Below are 10,186 nucleotides of genomic sequence, written 5' to 3' on the forward strand. Positions count from 1 at the left end.
ACAGAGAGCCCTGATTTATGAAGCTGTAATTGGCTTTCCAATAAACATTTGTCAAAATAATGTACTCATTCAAACCAAAGCCTGCTCTATATGTTCATATAAAAGAGCACTTAACTTTCAGCAAAGAATTGCCTGCCATCAAAAACACTCCATAAATAGGGAAAATTTATGAAGACTGAGTACTAAAGGGTGATCAGTGGAGGACTAAAGTTCACTTTGAACCTTCGGAGTGTTGAGTTCTGTTGCATGCTTGTTAATGATATTATATGTATCGAATCTTATATTCAGGGGACAGCATTTTCATACACATACGGACCTAAATATCTATTTGTAAGTACAAATTTATTGGAAATGTTCATAACTGCTTTAGTTCGAGCATTATTTACAGAATAATTTCTCAGTAAGTCGGTACATAACATGGATTTGACAAAAAAAAAAGGTATGTAATAAAGAGCAAATAGGTTCAACAGAAAGATTCCACTCTGCCTATTGAACATGCTTAAGTGACAGGATGCTCTACTTTTTGCAAGGGAATGTCCAGTATGTTTGACAGGGCTGAAGCTGTAACATGGTTTTTTTCAATGTTTCTGTTCTACATTGCTGCCTTGATCTGGATGAGCCAGACTAGCCTGATATCTTTGGATCTCAAAGCCAGCTGCTATGGGTCAATCCTTAATGGTTAGTAAATTGCAGATGAGAAGACCACCAAAAGAATGATAAAGGTTGTTGGTGCTTAAGAGGAAAGCAGAATGGCAAAATCAATTCCTCCTCTGTTAGTCTCTTGCCTTGAAAACCTTAAAGGGTAGCTGTAAGCAGTTGTGATCTGACAGCACTTTACACACATTATACAGCTATTAAAGTTTGAGTATAAAAATGTTGATAAAGTAATATAATGGATAGATGAAGTTATCGAGCGATAAAGTTCACTGAATGGGTTTGGGATTGGTCATTTATCTCTTCCTAACCTCTGTTTTGAGATAAGAATTGTAGCCTTTTTTGTACAATGAAATATGCTGTTAAAATATTGTCAGTAGTCAGAAATTGTATACTGTGGAACAATTTCATAGGTCACCTAGTATAACCTCATTATCCAGAATGCCTTACACATGTCCACAGCTTCCTCGTGATATCCTTCCTTTCTAACTGCCAACAATGAAGATTCAACCAATCATCTAGGCAGCTTCTTCTAGGGATAAACTATTCTTATTATCAGGAAGGAGCCACCTTCACATACCGGTAATTCATACTTCAACACATCCTGCACTAGAAAGATACATCCAAGCACAGGGTATTGAAGAAGAGGAGTAGTAGGAGGAATTTGGATTTATACTCCGCCTTTCTCTCTTGTAAGGAGATTCAAGGTGGCTTACAAGCTCCCTTCCCTTCCTCTTCCCACAACAGACACTTTGTGAGGTAGTTGGAGTCGAGAGAGTTCTTAATGAACTGTGATTAGCCCAAGGTCATCCAGCAGGAGTGGGGAAACAAATCTGATCCACCAGATAAGAGTCCAGGAGGAGTCCATGCTCATGTGGAGAAGTGGGAATCAGACCTGATTCTCCAGATTAGAGTCCAAGCACTATGCCTCACTGGCTCCAAAATCCAAACCATGCTTCTAATTAGTATAAGTATTCGACTATCAATACTCTTTGGGTATGTATGCTACCATGGTATTCTGAAAAGCTGAACCAACAGCCAAATTAGAAGAAAGATTACTCCATCTTTTATTTTATCATGTCAGCAAGGTAAGTGACAGGGCTACCAAGAGCCACCATGGCCCAAACAGAGCTTTTCTGTGGGCTTTCCTCACACCAGCCAGAAACAGCATTATGCAAAAACAAATACATTATATGCTGCTAATATGAATAGGCAAATACTGGTAGTTGTTTTTCTGTATACGCAGTCTGCATAAAAATAAACAAAAAACCCTTTCAGAAGGATGATCTCCCTTCTTCCTTACTGCAACATGAATGTTCCCCTGAACTGCTGGAAAAGACCTCCCTTTCATGCTTTCTTGTACATATATATAACACCAGGCACAACAGCCTGGTACTGCCACAGTATGTGGAAAACAATTCCTTCAATAACATGCGGACTAGTTTGGGCTAGCCTTTTCAAATTTACTATCACAATATGTGAATACAGGTTAAGTCAGCATATGCAATAATAATGTCTTTGGTATCTGTTGCATTTCTGCTGAACACAGTCATTCACTTAAAAAGCAGAATGCTCAGAAAAGAAGACAAGGCTGTCAAATCAAAAGCATAGCCATTTTTGACATTCCTTAGATACTGTTCTTATCAAATGTGAACAAACTAAGCTTTGAAAAAAAATCTTAAAATGCCTTTAAATAAGTATTGACATTTGGTATTTTAAAATATAGGATTGTGATGCAATAAACTTTCTATGTGACATTCAGCTCAGTCCAGGAGTGGGATGGGAGTTAAAATTGTGCTTGGAAAAGAACCATGGCCTGCCCCCCAGTATTTCCCCTGTGCTGCATGGGATCAGCTGGGCCAGGTGCTTCCAACCCGATGCTGTGTGTGGCTTTGCCAGGCCCAGTGACTCCTTTCCCATGCCGCACAAGGTAAGGGCTACTCGACAACAGCAGCAGCAACTCATGCCAGCTCCACACAGGGCAAGGGTTCTCCCTTACTTGGTGGCTTTAATGGCCAATCTACCCCTGGTGAAGTACTAAACTACCCTCTTAATGTAGGCTGGAGATCTGAAATTACAACTGCTCTCCAGATGACAGAGACCAGTTCCCTGGAGAAAATGGTTGCTTTGGAGGGTGGATTCTATGGCATTGTACCACACTGAGGTGACCTCAGTGAGATCCCTCTCATTCCCAAACCCTGTCATCCACAGGCTCCCCCTTCAAATCTTCAGGCATTTCTCAAGCAAATGTGGGCAATTCTCCCCTAAAGTATTTACTCAGAAGTAGATCATATTAACCTCTAAGGAACCTGACTGATGTTAGGATTCCAACTTCTGTCCGGTCTTCCTTTGTAATAAGGACTGATATTCAATGTATAGCCTCAAAACAATAACTAGTATATTTTATATATTTCGCTTTATAAATACAGATACTAGCAGTTTTACAAAATGATTTTGTACAAGGTTTTAGCTGGGCAATTACGCACAAGGTGTTTGCTGGGTGGTGGAGGTGAATGTCTGTCACTTCTTGTACCAATGTATTTCCTCTAGTCCTGCTTTCACTTTCTACTCTCTCCATGGCAAGCAAATCCACTGACAGCATGATTTAAATTTTGCTCCACTGCCAGAGCAGGACCGATTTCTAGTGGGCAGTGCTTTGCCTGGGACCTCTTACCCCACTACTCCATTGCACTGCTTTGCATGCTTTCCTCTTGTCCTCTTCCCTGTTACCGACTACTTTTCACTTCTTGTCCTGCCATAACATTTCTATTACCAGTGGCCTTCCCACTGGCATATCTTTAGATCAGGGGTCTGCAACCTGCGGCTCTCCAGATGTTGATGGACTATAATTCCCATCAGCCCCTGCCAGCATGGCCAATTGGCCAATTGGCCATGCTGGCAGAAGCTGATGGGATTTGTAGTCCATCAACATCTGGAGAGCCGCAGATTGCAGACCCCTGCTTTAGATATTTAGAAAAATTAAATAATCATATTGATAGATCGATAAATCAGTACTAATACTAAAAAATGTAAAAAATTACAAGACTAGTTGATCAGTCCAAACACCCAATTTGCACCTGCATTTGACCAACAAGCTGGGATGTCTCCAGCTTTGTAGTTTCATACACAAGCAACCAGTGATTCCAGACCACACTGGAATCCCCTCGGCCTTGTCGCTTGGGTTTACAGAACACTGGGAGACAGATGATCATGAACCTGGGAAGCTTAGCAAATGGTAGTTCAAGTTGTCCTTCTGCAATTTTGTAGTTTGCACACCACCATTACGTCCCCACTCCCCACTTCCCTCCATAAAGACAATCAGTGTGCGAGCAAAGTGTACAGATGTCATATTTAAGACTTTTCTATAATAGTTCATATTTTATGTCGATCTATCGATAGATTGATAGATCAGTCTACTGATAGATCAATCGATTGATCTAACAATCTATTGACAAGATTAAAGATAAAAATTAAAGATTATATTAAAAATTAAAGCACACAAGCGTGATAGAGAACCCACAAAACTTCGCTCCCCCAAATGCAAACAAAAAGCCAGTTGATGGGTGAGGCTTGCCCTGCTGCAAACAGGGTGGTGGGTAATAATGCTGAAACAAAGACTCCCTGGCCAATTCTCTTTGAAGTCATGGAAACCTCACCGTGTCTAATCGACTACTATTTTAGCACCAGCTTCGGTTTGCTTGAAAACTATTAAGGTGGTACCCTATGCAGTTCTCTACAATGGACCACATCCTCTTGCAGATTCTTATGGGGATATGTCTCTGCTTGGTACTGAATATACAAAGGTAACCATTTCTCCATCAGAAAAAAAATCCTCACTTATTTGCCCTGCCTGAGATTGTTGCTCCAATGGCAGCACAGAAGTGCTTATGCTATCTCAGTGTAAACATAGAGTTTTTTGACCCCCTAAGCCACTACAAAAGTGGAAAGTTGTCCCGTAACACAATATGTCCAATACTAGGTGTGCTGACCCTTATCCTCATTTGACACATTGCAGTGGAGGTCAGGTTCTAAGGGACATAGCCTGCATGTGTATTGATGTTATTAATAGGAGCTATTCTTCTAGCACTTTAATATTTTATAGCATGCTGCCTTTTTAAATGTAGAAAGGACTGTTTTCTGCTTACCTATCATGTACCACAGAAAGCTTAAACAAATGCTATTGAACGTATGAAGCTGCTCCCACAAGCTATTTGTTAACAAAATGATGTTGCAACTGAACGTTATATGGATAGCTTAATGTCCTTCTGACACTGGCTTCTTGTAAGCACTCAAAAAAGGAGTCCTATGTGACACTATATCCTGTGACTGTCAAGGTGCCAAAAGGTAAGTAAAGGTCAGTTCCTACCTTTTCAGTGACAATGGTGAAGATGTTTCATCTCCAGGCTACTGTAACACAATTGAATAAAACAGTGTGTCAATAGTGGGTAGATGGAAGTGCCCGTATACCCCTCCCTTTTTTTGTTTAGGGGTGATGCCTGAAATTTCAAAACGTTTTAGGGTTTTTAGGATGGGATTTTACTGTGAGACAAAAATAAAGCATCTGAGGAGTGAGCAGGTTTTTTCTCCAGCTCGATGTGCAAGCTCTTTTGCTTTTTCCTGCCCACCATTTTCTGAGGCTTGAATCATCCACGCTGCCTGCCATTTGCTGAAGTTGCCCTAGGACATTTGTGCTTCAGGCATCGTGGCTGGGCTTCTTTTCAGTGAATTAAGTGCATGGATCCACTGAGCATTTCCTGACAATTTTGGAAATATATAGTTTCTTCATTTTTTAATTTTCGAGGAGGTGTCTCATATTATATGTTCCTGGCTCTGAAGAAACCTCCTCAAAAATAATAAAAAAGGGAAAACTATATGTTGCTGGAATCAGCAGGAAATGCTGAGGATCAAATGCGGGAGAACTGTTTTCTCTCCTGAACTTCCGGGAGGAAAAGTGAAATAAAAATTACCACATGGATCTGGCAGTATGTGTGCTGCTGCTTCTGTGGCTACTCCAATGCTGGTCTAGGTGTACTTCAAGATTTTTACCCTGCATTCTGAAAAAAACTGCTCTAGCCATATGGGACCCTTTGGAAAGTTGGCTTACTGGTATGGCTTGCAAACATGTTGGGAAATAAAGTCAAACAGGCAAAGAAAGGTGTTAAAATGTTTCACAGGTGGCCAAACAGGGATGAGATGCTTGTTTACTGGTGGTGCCGCAGCACCTCAGGTCACCAGTCACAGTCATATGGAAATATCTTTTGTCTTTCTGTAAAATCTTCTTTCTCAACAAGCAAAAATCTCTTCCACCAACATGGTAACATAGCTTGAAAATCTCAGCTTTCACACTAACAGTCATATTTCTAGATCATGAATTTGAAAATGAATAGAAGGTTTTTTAACCAGTGGTAAGCCTCTGAAAATTCTAGATCACAGGAGACCATCAGGAGCAAGTTAGAATTTCAAGATATGCTTTGCACACACTTCAGTGTTAAGTACTGCAAGGATATCAATTTATTTATAACCCAAGAATCAAGAAATATCCCACTGTCATCTTTTTAATGACACATAAAAAAACCTCCTCTGAAATCTGCTTTTCTTCACAGCATTTTATAGGAAAGCTGTCTCTGTTAGTCAGTATACTCTCTGGCATCTTCTAAGGCCCATTTATCTCAGGCCAAGAAACACGGGTGTGGGACATTATATAACCCATTTTTGGGGGGGAACTTCGCACAGGTCCTGACCCCAAAATGAGTCTGCCTCATTTTATTTCCCCCAATCCAGTTTTTTAAAAAATTGCTAAACAAGCAATCCTTTTGAAAAATCCTGGGTTGCAGCCGCTCCCAAGTTAATGGCCAGGTAGGAGACGCTTTATTTCCCTCCCTTCTACCCTGTCCTCCACGGTGGGAGAGAAGCCGCCCACCATTGCCTGACCATTGCAGGGAGGCCCCTTTTCCTTTTAAAAAAAATTGTGACTTGCAGCTGCGTAGCTATGCAGGTGCAGCCAGTCATATTGTGGGACATCAGTATGGCTGTGAAGGTTCATTTCTGCCTGCCTGCATAGCTGCACATGTGTTGCAGGACAATAAAAAAAGAGAAGCGTCTCTGTGCGAAGGTGTGACAGCAACCCAGATTGTTTCTGTGGCCTTCACTCGCTGCCTGCATGGAACACATGTGAATGGGAAAACAGGAAAACAAGTTCCTTTATCACGACTGCAACCCATTATACATTTGCTGTGCAGAAGGGGCCTAAGTAAAACCTGTTTCAAACTGCTTCTGCCCAAATTAATGTTGCTCAAAGACAAGTCAGTAAGAAAAGGGATGGTGGTTGAGGCATAAACATGCATGGACCATCAGAGAGACCATCTCCTTCCATATAAACCTATCCGAACTTTTCTTTGGGGGTTTGCCTAAACACAGCTTGCTTGCTTGCTTGCTTATTTAATTAATTAACTAAATAAATAATCAATTAATCAATTAATTAATTATTCAATTATTTAATTAATTAATTAATTAATTATTTAATTAATTAATTAATTAGATCTCTATACCGCCCTTCCCCGGCTCCACATTTGATGGCCATATCTGAGAGGCATGTTGTGAGGTGTTCTCAAACATTTCTCTGGGAAGTGTCCTTACCCAGTGGTGTGCATTATGCACTAAGCTTCAAGCACTATTGCATTAAGCAAAATAACATAGTGAAAAACAGAGTACTTATCAATGTCTACTCTGATCAACAACCATGGCATCTCTGAGACTAATAGTGCAATCCTAGCAGAGTTACTCCAGTCTAAGCCCATTGTCTCTGGCATACAAGAGGAGTACTCTTATATACCAGCTCTCTTTAATGTTGTTCTTTCTGCATTACAGGAAGTGCATATGCATAGATTCTGAAAAGATACTTCTCAGCATAGGAGTCACTTCCACCCACAGCCAGAAAAAGTCTGGTGTTCACCAATCTCTGACTCCTAACTGAGAGTTCCTACAGTCAGTGGGCAAAGCTCTAAAACAGAAAGCTGTGAAGCCTACTTGACAGTGGCCAGTTCAGTCAGGGAGAAAGGCTAGGTATGCTTTCCTTAGTTGTGTGATTTCCTCATCAGGCCTCCAAGATAGGCATTTAATCTCTTGCAGTTTTGGGAGAGCCAGTGACAGCTATGTACCACTTCTGACCTGAAGGCAAGAAGCCAAAGCCCAGAGTCTGAAGGATCCTCTCAGCCTTACACCTACACTGTCATGGTGATCTTACGCAAGATGCCACCTCATAGTCCAACCAAAGGTTATTGAGAGAGGACAAAATTGGTACCATAAGATACCAGGTATAAAGCCTTGGGCTCCAAGACAGGTGAAATAAAATGTAATAAATAAATTGGTATTATTTCTGAAGGATTAAGTTAATGTGGTTTTAATTATGCTGAAAATGTGGTTTTTAATATTCGTATATTATGATGAAATTGGCTTGCCGAGAGATACTTCTTGTAACACTTAATTTTTCTCTTTTTTTAAAAAAAGATCTGATGAGCAATGATTTATTCATTTATTGAGTGGTTTGCAATGACCGGAACATCAAAGAAACCTTATTGTTGTAAATAAGTATCCTTGCCAAAAAGATGATTCAAAAGTAAGTTGTAAGCAAACACTTACTGGAAATCTCTTTCGTGCATATAGGCGCCTGTCCGAAAGACTTTGATCAGAATTTTGTGACAAAAATATGCGTTGGGAAATTCGCAGTTTCAGATTTCAGTTTTAGATCCATGCTAATTGAAATGAAAAGAACATCGACTCATGCTCGGCATCAGAGTACATGGTATGCTAAACAAGAAATGGAAATTTAAAAAATAAACCCTTGACGTAAAGTTTATCTCTTATCAGTGTTAACAGAGCATAAAAAGAAAAAAAGAAAAAAGGATCTCCCTGCAATGACTGGGCAATGGCAAAGCAAGGCAATGGCACGTGGATTCTCCCTGACTGTGGATGGCACGATGGATGGCGTGCCTTCTGCCTGGTTGTTCGTGCGGAAGCAACTACAACCCAGGATTTTGTAAAAGGATTGTTGATTTAGCAATATTCAAAAATCTCAGGTTAAGGGAAATAAAATAGGGCAGACTCGTTTTGTGAAGCCCCCCTCCCCCCAAAAAACGGTTTGTATTGTGTCCTACATTAGTTATATTTGCCCTGTGCAGAATTCACCAAAGCTGAAAGAAGAATATGACTATATGAAAACCATACATCCCCAAAACACAAAAAATGAGATTTCCTTCCCATAAACACAAATTTAAAACCCCAGCAAACAGAACAATCTACTTAGTAGTGGGATTCAAATAATTTAACAACCGGTTCCGGTGGTGGGATTCAAATAATTTAACAACTGGTTGTTTACAAGCACCATTTTAACAACCCGTTCTGCTGAAGTGGTGTGAACCTGCTGAATCCCACTGAATGTACTCCCTAACCAAACACAGCCTTGGCTCTACATTTCCTAGCCACCAGCACGTAGAGAGAGAGAGGGAGAGAGGAGAGCGAGAGCGAGAGAGAGAGAACGGATGTTACATAAGGATCTATATCAGATAATAAACCGGTAGTTTTCTCTCCCACTGAGAAAACTGAGCTCAAATTTGTTTTGAAAAAAGCTGTTTACCTGACCAGACCCTCAACATATGAGTAACCCACTAAACTTCTGATATATAGTTGTTCTTAATAGGCAATGAAAAATAACAATTGCAAATAAATAAATAGCAGATTTGAATTTTAACGTAGTTGCAAAAATACCTCCAGTTGTTGACTCCAGAGAGAAAAGGGGAGACCATCCCTGTTCTGTCACTGTTGATTTCAGTTGATTTCAACTTTGTATTCCCTCATAGGTTCCCAGAGCCATCTAATTTACACTTTAATTGTTGTGAAAAGGCTGTTGTAAGCAGCAAAGGAGTCAACAAATGAAAGTTATCTGGGAATGCAATCCAGCACCATGTTTCTTTATTATTATATGCAACTTCCTTAATGACCCCAACTTCTAAGAAGTTTGTCAGACATAAAAGCAGTACTAATCTGATTAGTAACTGTGATAGAGTAAATCTACTGTAAAAATGGATCATACCACGGGTTTTGAACATGATATCATGCAAGTCATTTGAGAACTGCCACTGAGAAACATTAAAGTCTCTTTGATGGAATATTTATTTCACAAGTTTTTTAAAAAGAAGAAATAGTATTTGTTTTTCAACAGTTGCTTGTAAAATTTTATTAGTGAAGGAGGTGATACTTCAGAGGTGATTGAATAAGATTTTCAACATTATAAGGAGAAGGAAATTCGGCAATGTGGAATTCAAGTACTTTGGATAAAAACAACTTATTTTTAAAATTTCTTTTAGCAGCAGCTGCACAGGAGTTTAGGGGAAATTAATATTTTGGAATCCATGTTTGTTAAGTGGAAAAATTAGCACACTTTGCTACATGGGACTAAGAAATTTTCCTCAGTCATCTTTGTGTCCACTTCCCTTTCCTTTATATGACACCATGTCAATTTTGGCATTCACAATTA

General features: G+C 39.8%; 1 long non-coding RNA gene across 1 annotated transcript in view; it reads right to left on the reverse strand.

The window, feature by feature from the left end:
- The window catches only part of LOC125439256, a 25,162-nt gene extending 15,580 nt beyond the window's left edge, over positions 1-9,582 (reverse strand). Inside the window, exons 1-2 of the long non-coding RNA XR_007245509.1 lie at positions 9,418-9,582; positions 5,021-5,061 (exon numbers count right to left, since the gene is read on the reverse strand). This is a non-coding gene — a long non-coding RNA (uncharacterized LOC125439256). The remainder of the gene's footprint in view (positions 1-5,020; positions 5,062-9,417) is intronic.
- Positions 9,583-10,186: the final 604 nt, after the last annotated feature.

This window comes from Sphaerodactylus townsendi, linkage group LG09 (genome assembly GCF_021028975.2).
Source record: "Sphaerodactylus townsendi isolate TG3544 linkage group LG09, MPM_Stown_v2.3, whole genome shotgun sequence".
In the NCBI taxonomy this organism is placed as follows: Eukaryota; Metazoa; Chordata; class Lepidosauria; order Squamata; family Sphaerodactylidae; genus Sphaerodactylus; species Sphaerodactylus townsendi.